Source organism: Protopterus annectens, chromosome 8.part0 (assembly GCF_019279795.1).
Source record: "Protopterus annectens isolate FY-2018-M chromosome 8.part0, PAN1.0, whole genome shotgun sequence".
Taxonomy (NCBI): domain Eukaryota; kingdom Metazoa; phylum Chordata; order Ceratodontiformes; family Protopteridae; genus Protopterus; species Protopterus annectens.
Window position 1 is genome coordinate 1,019,076,197 of NC_056741.1, and position 14,902 is coordinate 1,019,091,098.

Sequence of the window (14,902 nt, forward strand, 5' to 3'; positions counted from 1 at the left end):
TCTTTATGAGACTGAGTGGAGGGACAGGGCCTTTAGCCTATCTGTGTAGGGTAGATGTTTGAGGCCCTGGATTCTCCCCTTGAGGAACCTCTGTGGTCTCTCTAGCTGCTGCATGTGCTTTGTGATGTACATGCTGAAAGGGGCATTGTACTCAATAATTGGTCTTAAGAGGGAAGAATATAGAGATGCAAGTGAAGCTATGAAGTTCTCAAATATTGTTAATAACAGAGGGGTAAAAACAATTTAGTAACATGAATGCCTATTATACCCCCAGTGTCAGAGGACTACTTGACACACTTTGAACAGTATGAATATATAACATGAGAACAACAATTCTTACACAAGAAAATACTGCAAGTGCTATGAATGAGTAGTATGGCAGACATTGGTATGTGCTTTTTAAGGTCCAAATCCATCAAGGTTCTTACTGCAAGAACCCAATGTCAGTGCTTTTGCCCTAAAAGACAGTAACCTGCTTCAAAACACCATCAAACCAGTCATGTGTATTTTTGTATTTTTTAAGTATATGCATATTTGCACGTTGTGTATTTAATATATTCTTCCAACTCACAATGGTCTGCAGACATACGCATGCACAAATGCACACATACACATGCAGACACAAGGCAGCAGTGTGATCACTACAGTACATCTGCTTTGTGCAAAGTGATGCCTTCTCATGCAATTAACAGGTGAAAGGAAGTGAAATCCGTCTTGCAATTTTTTGTTTTGGAGGGATGCAATGCAATTGATTCAGTAGTTTGTTATCCCTAGATGAAGGCTGAAGCTGATGCTTCGGTATCAGCAAGAATTAGAAATTGGTAACCTATTTATAAGACTGGCTTGGAAGATGACACAGAGTTCCATTCTTCTAATGATATGTAGTGTGTGTGTGTGTGTGTGTGTGTGTGTGTGTGTGTGTGTGTGTGTGTGTGTGTGTGTGTGTGTGTGTGTGTAGTACAGGATTCTTACACTGAAATGTGGTCAGCAAGAATTAGAAACTGGCTACCTATTTCTAGACTGGCCTGGAAGATGATGCAGAGTTTCTTTCTCCTAATGTGGTGTGTGTGTGTGTGTGTGTGTGTGTGTGTGTGTGTGTTACAAGACTGTCACACTGTAATATGGGCATGGCTTTATGAAATATCCATACAGTGATCCTGTATATTTGTGTGTGTGTGTTACAAGACTGTCACACTGTAATATGGGCATGGCTTTATGAAATATCCATACAGTGATCCTGTATATTTGTCCTCCTCAGACAGGCTACACCTATTTCTCTATGAGATTTATCATACTGTGTAGTAGCTTATAAGAGTAGAAAATGCAAGACAAATTGCATTTCCTCTCACCTGTTAATTGCAGGAGGCAACAACACACAAAATCTGCACAGGTTGCCTTCCCTCAACGACTCAAGGTTCGGCAACAGTTAGGCACAGAACAGCCCCACCGTCCGGCAGAGTTTCACTTCTGTTTCACTTTTCGTTCTACCCTGAACTCATACCACCATACCTAAAGAAGTTTCACTATAAAAATATATAAGGTTAAAAAAAAAAGAAAAAGAAACTCAGACAACCATGGAGGTCCACTCTTCTCTGCCTCCTATATTGCATCACTTGACACTGATGAACTGTGCCATAGCGTGGAAATACATACTACACACATGCGGAGTACATCAGTAAACAAGGAAGAAGGGGGAGGTACACTACTGCGCCCTAATACAAAGACATTGTTTAAGAATGTTAAGCAACTTTTATTTCTGAAATAATGTATTTGTATGAAAGCAATAATCTACTCCTGTATGTGGGTATCGCAGGATTAACCCATGGTCTGCTTTCTTTGATCACATGGGCTTTGCCCTTGTGATTAAACCACACCAACAATAGGTTAATCCTGTGATATCCACATCAAGTCATGGGTTATTGTAAATAGGAGCCAATATTAGCTGCAGATATTGTTGAGGTTAACCCTTGAGTAACCTTCTGGGTATTAATAACAAGACCTACCCTTACTACTGTCCACTAATGCCCCCTCCTTACCCACCTCATCATCTTACCTATCTACTGTTGTACTTTTTTCTTGATTATTTCTGCTTATACCCTTCCTGCTCCTCTATTTTCTGTTGCTGTTTTAATGACATCACACCTCATTAATGTTGATATACATATACTGAAGCTATATACATTATCATTGCTCTTTTATCTCAAGCTATTACGTTAACATGTTTTTGACTTAAGAAGTAAAGTATATAATAAATGCCTTTACTGTTTGTCTCAGTACTACCCACAAAATAATGTTTAAAATGTTTATGTTTTATTATTGTTCATTGTCAATATGTATTTTATGTGGAGCTTTTCTCCCTGGGCCTCCACTGAAAATGGGACTCCTGCCCAGTTGAATGTTCCCACTCAAGAAAAGATAATCCCCGGGATTCATGAAGCTCGGCGCAAGGCCGGCATAAGGCTTGCGCCATCCGTGCAGCGTATATATGGAGTAGTCATGCCATATGCATATTAATGAAGGTGCGCAGCCGCCACAGCCACGTGCATAGGAAACGTGCGCGAGTGCATGGGGCGTAACGTAGTTGCGCATGGAGTTGTGTCAATGTCAGCTGTCGATGAGCAACCTAAACTGCTGAATATTATATTCCACCTGCAATAGTAATCGCACCTATCAGTGTCCGTGGATACTGAAACATATGCAAAGCATGCAAGATAGTCCCTGTGAACAGAAAATGAAGAATCAAACACAAATGCACGGTAGAGAATAATGGGTCCCTACCCTTGAACAAATGACATGAAAACCGTGTGCCCGTAGTCCAACGTAGTGTTGATAGCTATACCATGTGGCAGTGAAATGTATCATATGTTAGCGCGCCACCAGTAGGTACGTCCAGCCCAATGGAGAGGGTCACCAGCTGACCCATAATGTGAGGGAGGGAACATAGCTGTGAAGATGTGTCCATAACAAAATACATGAGGAGAAATGTAGATATATGTAGTGACCATATGTCTGAATCATATCCCACAAGGCATGTAATAGTCGCATACAAAAGGTATGTCTGTATTTCACATACCAAATGTGATAGGAAAGAGCATACGCATGTAAACGAAACAGAAGGAGCATATAAACAGCTATAACGATACGGACACATGTAGGCCGAAAGGAACAGTATGATCCGTACCGTCGACTAAGATTACCACCTGTCCAACTTTGCGAGCGACAGTCCCTCTGTGGGCAGATGTGTCCTGACACAAACATGTAAAAATGGCAAATGTCCAGAGAATATAGGACATAATTATTCCGTAGACGTCATGTAATAGTTGCATTAAACATATTTCACTGAATGTATATTACATAAATGTCATGAGAAACAGAATAAGACACTGAAATGCTACAAGAATAAGCTTAGATATATGCAAGAATTGTAAGTTCCATCTGCCGAACTGACCGTGGGTATGTGTCGGCCTGTAAAATATGCTGTGTTCACCACAAATGTCACACTGTGGCCAATTGAAAAGGTGGAAACACAACCGTCAACTGTGGGGAGGCATTTTCCACAACAGTCGAACATGTGTAAGGAATAGTTTGGACATAGGAGAAGGTGCCATCCTACCAATGAGTACAACAGGCTGGCAAAATCCGGAAGTCAGCTGTATAATCAGAATGTGTGTGTGACACAGTCGAATGGGTAGTACCCGGATATACCAACCAAGTAATGAAAATGAAGTATGGGCGTGTACCTATGTGCGTGTGGTATAGCATGTGGAAAGCAAACATGGCAGGGTAGTCCACACAACCATAAAGTTACCCGACACATGTAGGGTAGTCAATGTGTAACTCTGGCTGTGTCATGGGCCAACACCCAAAGTAGTCCTCTATGGGGTGTGATGAATTTGCGTGTGAGGGGTGGGTGGTTAATGGTAAAATCCTCAAAGGCGATACTGTGTCATATGCAGAAAAGGTGAACCGGAGGTGTACGAGGGGGCAGCGGGTGAAGTGGAAAGAAACACAACCACATGTAGAAACAGCTGCAAGACAAGCAGACAGGCCATAGTGTAGAACACAATCCCACAAACATATGAATATGGAAATGTGTGAGACAAATGTATAGATACGTCACCATCACATACCCACAGATGGGTCATGATGGAACTGGCCATAACAAATGCAACACACCTGAATGCATAATGGCCTACCCAGCATACCCTCCACAACACACAACCTGCCTCCATACCAGAACGTCCACCAAAGCCAGCCGTACTTGGTCCACTGGTTTGTTGCAGACACAGCTACACACAGTGACCCCTATGCATATGTAGTAGGTATTGTCACCCTAGGCAGTGTCAGGATTGCAAACCATGTATCCCCTGCATGTAAAACCCCCTGCACGTTTTCATAAAGCCACAAAAATCTTCGTTATCTGACTTGTTTTGGTCCTGTCCAATTTTTGGGATATCCCTCATGGGATAACAAACCTGTGTAAATAGTAGAATGGGTATGACGACATGATGTCCAATCCTGTAGATATCTGGACAGAAGTCTGAACGTGCAGTAGAGGTCCATGACACTGTCCATCCCTAAGTGGACATGCATAACCTACTACCAAGGATAAAACACCTTCCCGTGATGCACGTGTCCAGACACGAATAGGAGGGAGAATATAATGCACACATTTGCATAGTGGCAAACGGCATGAGGGTGAGGAAGACACTGACGTAAACAGGTCAACCCTGATCAAGTGTGAGGGACACTGACTGTGTGCAGGTATGACCGACCATACCTGTCTACCTGTGTGAGCAAGATATCTGGACAGAGCCGTGAATACAAGTGAGACAAAGGTCCAAAAACAGGAACATTCTGTAAAGATAGCTCTTAGAAACACAGAATAAGATAGAATAACAGTTTGCACATTGGCATTAATGTCCGGAGTATGAAGTCTGAAACCCAACTGTCTGTCAGCATGTCCCAACTGCAGTCTTTAATGCTGAGCTACTGCTGTGCCAGAACACAACAACATATTACAGAGGTCCGTGCCATACCACTCAACTGTCCTGATATCCGTAGAATGACTAGGGTTACCACCTGTCCCACTTTGCGAGTAACAGTCCCTCTGTAGTCAGTTGTGTCCTGTAAAAAATATCAAGACATAGCAAATGTCCTGAGAATTTAGGACAAAGTTATTTCCTAAGTTTCTTTAATAGTTGCATAAAACAGTTATTTTATATATGAAACTTCTATATGTTATGTGAAGTAACATAAGCAATTAAAATGTTACTAGAATAAGCTATTATTTGTGCAAAAAAGGTTAAGTTCTATACCATGCATGGCTGTTGGTATGTTTTGTCCTGGAAAATCTGACATTTCTACAGAACCTGTCCCACTTTGGGCATTTGAAAAGGTGGCAATCCCAAGAATGACCAGAGGTTTGCCACATATTGTTGTTGTGTGCCTCTGACAATCTGCACCAGTGTGGTAAATAGCTGAGGATTGACGTCACTAAATAATGAGAAATCAGTAAGCAGAAACAAAGCACCCTAAACCACTGCTAGGTAGGCAAACAAATTTATTAAGCCGAACAGTTCACTCGAAAAAATTCTGGTGTATTTGGTATTATCATTTAATATGTCAAACATTTTGCTCTCATAATTAATGGTTAGAAATGGATAACACTTATTCAAAGTATTGTTTAGAACAGAAAATTGTGCCCAAAGGGCTTAGGGTATGCAAATACCCTAACAAGGTTGTGGAAGGTACAGAGTTTTATTTTGAACTAATAGAGGCTTTTGACAATTGTGGTTTTGATATAATGAGGGCTATCATTAAAAACAATGAGGTAGAAATAAAGAAGTTGCAAGAAACTGTAGAATGTATAAACAAGGACATTACTCACGATTTACTATTTACAGTGGACGAAGAGAGAAGCAAATATCATAAACTATTAAATAATTTAGAAAGTAAATGTTTGGAGGTTAAAAACAGAAAATTAAACAAGATTGAGAGAGATTTAAATGAATACAAAACAAAGAAACAATACCCGAAGCCTAAGAATTGGGTGAGAAATGTTAGAAATTATGACATTAATCACTTCAGAGAACCTAACAATGATATTTCTGATAATGAATTGCCTTTAGAGAATGATTATGATGCTGCATTTCCACCTTTAAGGCGGTCTGAGAGACTTATGCACAGGGAACCTGTTACTTACAATTCAAAAAACTACAAAACCAGAAACTGGGGAGCTCAGGAAAGGAGACGACCAGTCTGGGAATAATTACAAACTGTGGTTTTAAATACAGTTATAAAGATTTTAATATTTTTAATTATACAGATGTAGCAATTAACAGTAGTCATTTTGAACTATTGACAAAAGGTTTTGGTTTTATACCTAGAGAGAAAACAAATATTTTTAAACTTTTAATTGATATTAAATTATTTATCAGGAAGAAAAACTTAGAATTATATTTTAAAGGAAATGGTGTCAACATGAACAATGTAGAATTGACGTAAGAGCACCTTTAATCCCCAAGACACCCTCAGCTAAGAAACTTTGAATTGAGCTTGGAACACGAGCTTAGGAAAATTCTGAGTTGTCACAAAGTGCAGTCTAATTTAACAGACCCAGAGTTGAAAACTTTGAAATCATTAAGTGAGAACAAGAATATAAGAATTATGAAGCCCGATAAGGGCGGGGGGGTTGTGCTTATGGATGCCATTAATTATGAGAGCAAAATGTTTGACATATTAAATGATAATACCAAATACACCAGAATTTTTTCGAGTGAACTGTTCGGCTTAATAAATTTGTTTGCCTACCTAGCAGTGGTTCAGGGTGCTTTGTTTCTGCTTACTGGTTTGTTCTGCATCCTCCGTTTTTTGGTTATAAATAATGAGAAATATCCTGAGTTTAAGACTCCACATCCTTCAGAAAAGTCATGCTAATGCAAAACCTAGTATTCTATCAACGTTCTAAGCTTGTAAGAGCAATCATTAAAATGTGTCCCTAATTGTCCTCCCATCGTGTAGGTTTTGCGCAGTTTTGGTGCTCTAAGAGGTTGAGAGGTATGGTCCATACATATTTACAGTAACAACCCTTCACATTTGTGTAATGTACAACTGCATACCTGTAGTCACTTCATGTCCAAAATAATAATCCCCGTATGACTGTATACAGGTAATAGTCAAATGTGAATGGGAACACCCCTCACCGTGGAGTATGGACTGTAACAACCCCACCCATAATATATACTGCCAACAGAATAAGCTGCTGACAGGTGCCCAAATACCTGCGTCTATAAACACAGGTAAAACTTCATAATAGGGAGAAACACCCTGCCCATATGGTTCGTCTGACATTTGAACTCAGCCAGGGAAGTTCCATTCACCAGGTGGACAAGCCTAAACCCAGATCACTACAGGAACACCCTGACAATCTGTATGTGCCTGGACTATATGCCTTGGTGTTCTGCATATCCTCGGAGTGATTAACAATGCAGCTGTGGTCCACAGCAGCAGGCAATAGAGAATGTGTAATATGTAGTACAGCATTTTTCCCAGTAGAAGAATGGATGCCTGTGTTGTAGGTGAAGCGGTGAGGCATATGTTGATGTAGCTAAGTACTATGGGTATGCATATCAATGAGAGAGAACACCAATAGAAATGTGGGTCTGGCATCCGGACAACGTGAATGCAGTCCCGGTTGACCTACGACCACTGCACATATAACTTGAAAGTGTAATGAATGCGTTCGTGCTGTACACACATTTAAATATGTAAAGGTGAACATGTGTTTCGCAGCAGTCCGTAAACCAGAATACAGATATGCAACTGTTACGGTCAGAATTATGAAAGTTCACGTAAGCACAAATATCTATGAAACATATGTAACCCACAATAAGGATATGCAAGTGCGCCTGTGCACGTGTAATCCGCTCACAGCATAGCAAATGAATGCTGTTTTCCCCACGTTCTATGTACATGGCTCATACCGGTTAACCCCGTAAAGTACGAAACCGGACAAAACCATGAAAACAACTGGTACAAATAGGGACAATCCCCAGATATTGCCCTAACAAACATAGAAAGTGGATAGAATAACAGGTGTGTCACTAGCATGGATTCTCTGAAGGGTATGAAGTCGTAACCTGAAATGTTTGTCATTATTTACCAACGTCAGTCTTTAATGATATGCCACTAAATTGCCAGATAGACACAAGGTTATGGAAAACGGACCAAAGATAAGCAAAAATCTGTACAGTTGAAAGGTATGATATGGATATATATCTATATATCTATATATATATATATATATATATATATATATATATATATATATATATATATATATATATATATACACATATATCCACAGACATAAACCAAAGCAAATTATGAAATGAGGAATGTACAGACATATGTATATATTATATATATCTATACACACACTATACATGAATAGATATATATGCACAACAAACATATGTCCCTGTACATATAACACATGTACATAAATAGGTCACGGTATAGCTATTACAGATAGACAGACAGACATGCATGAAAGGAGAATACACCACTGCTTTCCAAACCAGTGCCCGGAAAGTACCAGTGTGACAGGGCCTGCAAGTTCTACACGTTAAACATGAATATAGGTGTCCTTTGCAGAACCCCAAAAATTGATCCTGTACGAAGTGCGAACAGTCATTGATGCAAAAGATGTCACAACTGCAACTGTGCTATAGCTGTACATGCAACAGTAGCAGGTGCAAGGATAACAACACATGGGTCGATAGAATGTATGACGTACGACCTGATATCCGCAGACTGGGGAGTGCTCAGAAGTGTCCTCACACTTTATTATCGCTGACATTAAACATGTCTAATGGGTACTGTGGAGGCGTGTCATCTATGGGAATCATGGGTATGCAGGAATGGGCCTAGGTGTTGGTTGGCACAGATCTATTAGGTACGCCCCATGGGAGTGATCAATATACCTATGTGGGTATAGCACATGCCTACATTCTCCAAAAAGGTGCAACTCATCTTCTGGATGTTGTGTAAACCATTGGGGGAAGATGTAGGGACCTATATCAGTGTCATGTAGGCGATTATCATGGATGGACATGCGTACGACCAAGATGGTAACCATACCTGCCAAAATGTCAGAATAAGACAGCTGGACTAAGGCATAGTACATGAAATACAAATAGGGTCTATATTAAATATACCCCAGACAAAGTCAGAATGTTGATAGAATAATGGCATAGTCAGGAATACGAATGTTATGAGAGTTAGTAATCATGAAATAGAAATGTCAGTCATTATTACCTAACGGCACAGTCCGTCATACCTTGCCAGCAATCTACCAGAAAGGCACATTATTATGACAAATGTAACAGAATCATAGGTCAAACCTCGGGGCGTTTACCCATAATGTGTACAGGTGAGAGGTATGAAGGTAACCAGTCCTAAATAAATGTACAGAACTAGTGATACTAGGTGGACAGGTGAGAAGAAAGACGTCAGGACAAATAACAAAACATGTACAAGTCAAAAGCATGACTTTCCACAAATGTGAATGACAACGTATGCCCTGTGAAAGTCAATGTGGAAGGTTAATAGACTCAAAAGACATGTGCCCCTCAGGGTGTCATGCAGTGTCACCGATACAGTGTCCAGTCCCCCATACTCATACGTGAGCTCTGCCAGTGACAGAAAGCGCAAATACCGGCGTACACATAAGGTACATGATAGAATAATTAGTGTGGATAAGCACCTGTTGGCCTGTGTGAGGAATATAACCCTCTGGGTGGGTGTGTCCTGCAATAGGAATGTAATGGCATCTGGCCTGTGATGGCATCATATATTGTGTGTAATGGTGTAAGAAAATTGATATCCTGTATCAGAAACATACCTCACAACTGTACAGAGTCACGCAGAATGTGTAGATGTATGCCTCATATGTTTGGTGTGTTCCTCTTACAATCTGTACCTGTCTGCCAAATACCTGAGAACTGACGTCATTAAATAATGACAAACATTTGCGTTTAAGACCCCAAATCCCTCAGAAAAGTCATACTAATGCAAAACCTATTATACTGTCAACTATCTAGGTTTGTAAAAGCAATATTTAAAATCTTCCCCTATTTGTCCCCCCATCATGTTAGGCTTTGTACAGTTTTGCTCTAGGAGGTTGAGAGGTATGATCAGAAACAGATACATGTCTGAGGAAACAGCATTATCGACCGCAAGATAACTCAGAAGGTATGAAAAGCGCTGCAGTAGGAAGTTCAGTATTGGCCACAGGTATGTGCTGACATGTCAAATGACACAGCAGTCTACATGAAGTACCTATAGGGCATCAACTTTACCAATGATGACAGTGGGACATACTCACAGCCATGCATACACTAGAAATAAACATAGCACACAGCAAAGCCTAGGCCATGATACACTAAGCCTCCAACGTGTATGGATTGAGTGAGAGTACAGCAAGGAAAGAAGACTGCCAGGCTATTCAGCAAGACCTGTAGGGGTGTGCAAGACCGCCCGTAACACGAACATTGCACGGACAATGTTGGGATTTGCAACATACCCCATTTGTATATGAAAGCTATGCAAATGATGTAATTACGCGATACATGAAACAGTAAGCTGTCCGTGCAAGTGCAGAGTTATGTGCAGAAATGTACCCGGATGTTAGGCGACTAACATTCTGCATGTTGCTAAATGGAGCAATGACAGCTGCATATACAGTATGAATACAGTCGAAGCATGCCAATGTCCAAGTCCAAGACCAGTGGCAGCTTTGTCCATTGGATATCAATAAAACAGTAGTTGTCCTCCCCCGATCTCAGGTGTAGAAGCGTAGCGCAGCGCCACGAGAACACGCTGCACTTCAAAACAAGTCATATATGTATAATATACATACAAAATGTAGGTTTAGTTAGATGTTAGTACACCATGCAGATGAATGGCAAGCTGGAGACAACATGGCTACTGCGTACTGGTTCTTATGTGTGGAAGCACTATGTCAGAGATGTAACGAAGCATTTGTAGGCAATGTGATGCAAGTGAGGCTGAGGATAGTGAATCACAACATGTCATGCCATATGGGCCAAGCCTCTACAGTGTAGTGTAGGTTAAGGGGACTATTAGAGTAGAAGATAGGTGACAACATGAGTGTGTATGTATAAAACACTGTAACCTCACTGGAGCAGCGTCACATGTTTGCTGTTAGTACTCAGTGGAAGAGGCGTGTTATGAGCTATCCTAGGGAGCGTCAGGAGACTGACGGTGTACACCATGGATACCACCGATGTGACCTGCAAACCTGCCCACAGTGTGTCTGCACCCCATGCGCGCCAGTAAGCCCGAGTAAGCATGTGTGCGCGCGTGTTAGCCCGTGTGCACGTGTGGAGTGTGGAAGAACGAGTAAGCTAGTGTATGAATGGTGAAGCCCGTGTAATGTCGTGTATGCGTTTGTAAGCATGTATACATGTGTACTACACACATCACACACGTACTGCACACTCAGACACACATGCTGCCAATACTACACACATTAGTGAAATGGCACATGGATGGAGAATACATCATCAGAATTAACAGTGCTGTAAACTATGCTACAGTGATGGTCAAGTTCAAAAATTGATTTGAACAAAAACCCATTTTAATATAAACATAAATGTTAAATAAAAATAAAATAAAAACATAAGCTGCTCAATCAAAAATTAGAAATTAAAAAAGGGAAAAACTAAATTTTGTGTTAAAACAAAAAACTGCTAAGAAAATAATACATAAATCCAATTAATAAACCCAATAACTTTATAAAAAAAAAAAAAGCTTTATCCGGGTTTTGAAAACCCAAAAGGCCCTCAAACTTGTTTTTTAAAAAAATTTATGTAAATTAATAAAAATTGGTTTAAGTTGTTTAAACCTGCAATAATGGCAAACCTAAAGAAAAAAACCCTACCGAAAGTTTCAGGTTGAAAAAAAACCAGAATTTTAACAAAAAATTTAAAAAAAAATTGTAAAATGAATTTAATATGAAAAAATGTTTTAAATAGGGGCCCAAAAAAAACAGTTGTATTGTTAAACAAAAAATAAAATAAAAACATAGGGTTTATTAAATAAAAACCAAAAATTTATAAAATTAAACATTTGTTTAACCAGGGAAAGGTTTTACATCAAAAAAAAAAATTAAAAACATATTCACATTAAAAAAAAAAAAAATTTTCCCCAACGGGTTAAAAAAAAAAACCCCGGAAAAAAAGGGGGGAACCCCGGGGGGAAAAAAAAATAAAAAAAAAGGCAAAAAAATTAGAAGGGGGGAATTTTTTTGAAAAAATTATAATTTAATAAAATAAATATTTAAAAAAAAAAAAAAAAAAAAAAGGAAAAAGGCAAAGGGGGGAGAAAAAAAAAGAAAAAAAAGGGAAAAAAAAAAATTATATAAATTATATCCTTAATAATGGAAAAAAAAAAAAAAAAAAAAAAAAAAACCCAAAAAAAAAGAAAAAAAATTAAAAAAAAAAAAAAATTAATAAAAAAAGAAAAAAAAAATTTTAAAAAAAAACCCCAAAAAAAAGTAAAAGGGGGGGGGGGAGAAAAAAAAAAAAAAAAATATAAAAAAAAAAAAAAATTTTTCTTTTAAAAAATAAAATATTAAAATTTTAAAATTTTAAAAAAAAAAAAAAAAAATAAAAAAACAAACCCTAAAAAACTTAAAAAAAAATAAAAAACAAAAAATAAAAAAAAAAAAAATTTTTAATAAAAAAAAATTTAAAATTATAATAAAAAAAAAAATACAAAACAAAAAAAAAAAAAAAAATAAAAGAAAAAAAAAAAAAAAAAAAATAAAGTAATATAAAAAAAAAAATAAAACAAAAAACCCAATATAACAACACCCAAAAACAAAAAACCCAAAAAATTTAAACCACAAAAAAAAGATAAGAGTTAAAAAAAAAAATAAATATAAAACATATTAAAAAACAAAACCAAAACATTTAAAAAAAAAAAAAAATTTGGTCCATAATAAATGAAATTTGTTTTAAAAAAAAGGAGGGCTGGTATTTTTCATAAAAATTTTTTTAAATTATTTTCGTTTTTAAAAAAGAAAAAAGAAGAAAATAAATTTTAAAAAAACCTGCCCCGGGGTTTTCAAATTTATAAAAAACTGTTGGAAAATTTTTTAAAAAAAAACCCCAAAAAAAAGAATTTAAAAAAAACAAAACCAAAAAAAAAAAAAAAAAATATTTTAAAATAAATTTAAATTTAAAATGGGAAGAATTTAATAATATAAAAAGAAAAATGGGGGAAATGGGGGATTAAAAAAACAATTGCCAAAAAAAAATCCCAAAAATGAAAAATAACACAAAAAAAAAACAATCGGGGAAAAACCCTTTCTTAAAAATATTTTTTGATAAAAGCCCCCCAAAAGCCCCCCAAATTAAACTCCCCATAAAAACCCCATTAAAAACCCACACCAAAATCCCACCCCAAAACCTAAAACACACACACAAATTTTCAAACCACTACCACAAAAAAAACCAAACACAATTAAACTTTTCAACTTTTAAAACCAACACACTTCCTTAAAAAATACCCAAAACTGGACAATCATCCCCATATTCAACATTAAAACAAAATTTTAAAACCATACACTATAACCTACATATATCACAAATACATATTCCCTACATATATACCATACATTTAGTAATATAATTATAAATATATATAATTAAAACAAACATATACTATACATACATTTTAACATAACAATATATACTATACTAAATACTATCATTTTAAACTTAAATTATAATATACTAAAATTTCCCATACACAATATAATATATATATATATATTTATAAAAAAATATATATATTTATAAAAAAAAAATATTAAAAACCAAAACACCACCCATGTGGGGCTGGGAGAACACACTAACCTGTCCAAAAAGGTGCGCTTTACAGAACCTGTTTATTTCACGGGGCAACAGAACACTGGTGCAACACAGCATCAAAAAAAGGCTGCTGTTAGGAAAAGTGAACTGAAAAGCAATGTTGTTGTCTGCACCCAAAAAAACACACACACACACACACACACACACACACACACACACACACACACACACACACACACACACACACACTTGGCGGGCTGGGAGTAACATACCCCAACTACCCTATCACACTACAGCATGCGCATTTACAGAAGCTAAATTACTAAACACAGCAGCCCCAGAGGCAAAACTAGGGGGTGTCATCATCCCCAAAGGGGTAGGAATTTCTGTGGTGGGGGCATCTAAAAAAAAGACTGAGTCCCCGGGCCCGGGGATCCCAAAAACACACACACACACACACACACACACACACACTTGGCAGGGCTGGAGTTCATAACCCCCTATCCACTACAGCAGCATTTACAGAGCACTGCTAAACACAGCGTCCCAAGGAACATCTAGGTGCGTGTCATCACCCACAAAGGCAAAGATGGTGGGAAATTTCTGTGGTGTGAGGCATCTGAAAGACGAGTAAATTTGGGGCAGGGAAAACACACACACACACACACACACACACACACACACACACACACACACCCCCAAACTTGAGGGTGTTAAAAATACAAAACTACCCACACTCAGCATGGCATTTACAGAGCACGAGATATAAACACAGCGGGGTCCCAGGGCATACTTCTAGGGTATCATCCACACTGACAAGGTGGACAGGGATTTGTATAGAGGTGATCAGTTGGTACAGACATATTACTGTCCCACAAAATGGACAAACACAGCAAGGTGTGATTGGGGCAATGTAATTTATGACACCACAACAACATGAATAAAAAGGGGCACTACAACAGTACACCCTTAAAAGATGTCAACCAGTTGTACGGTAG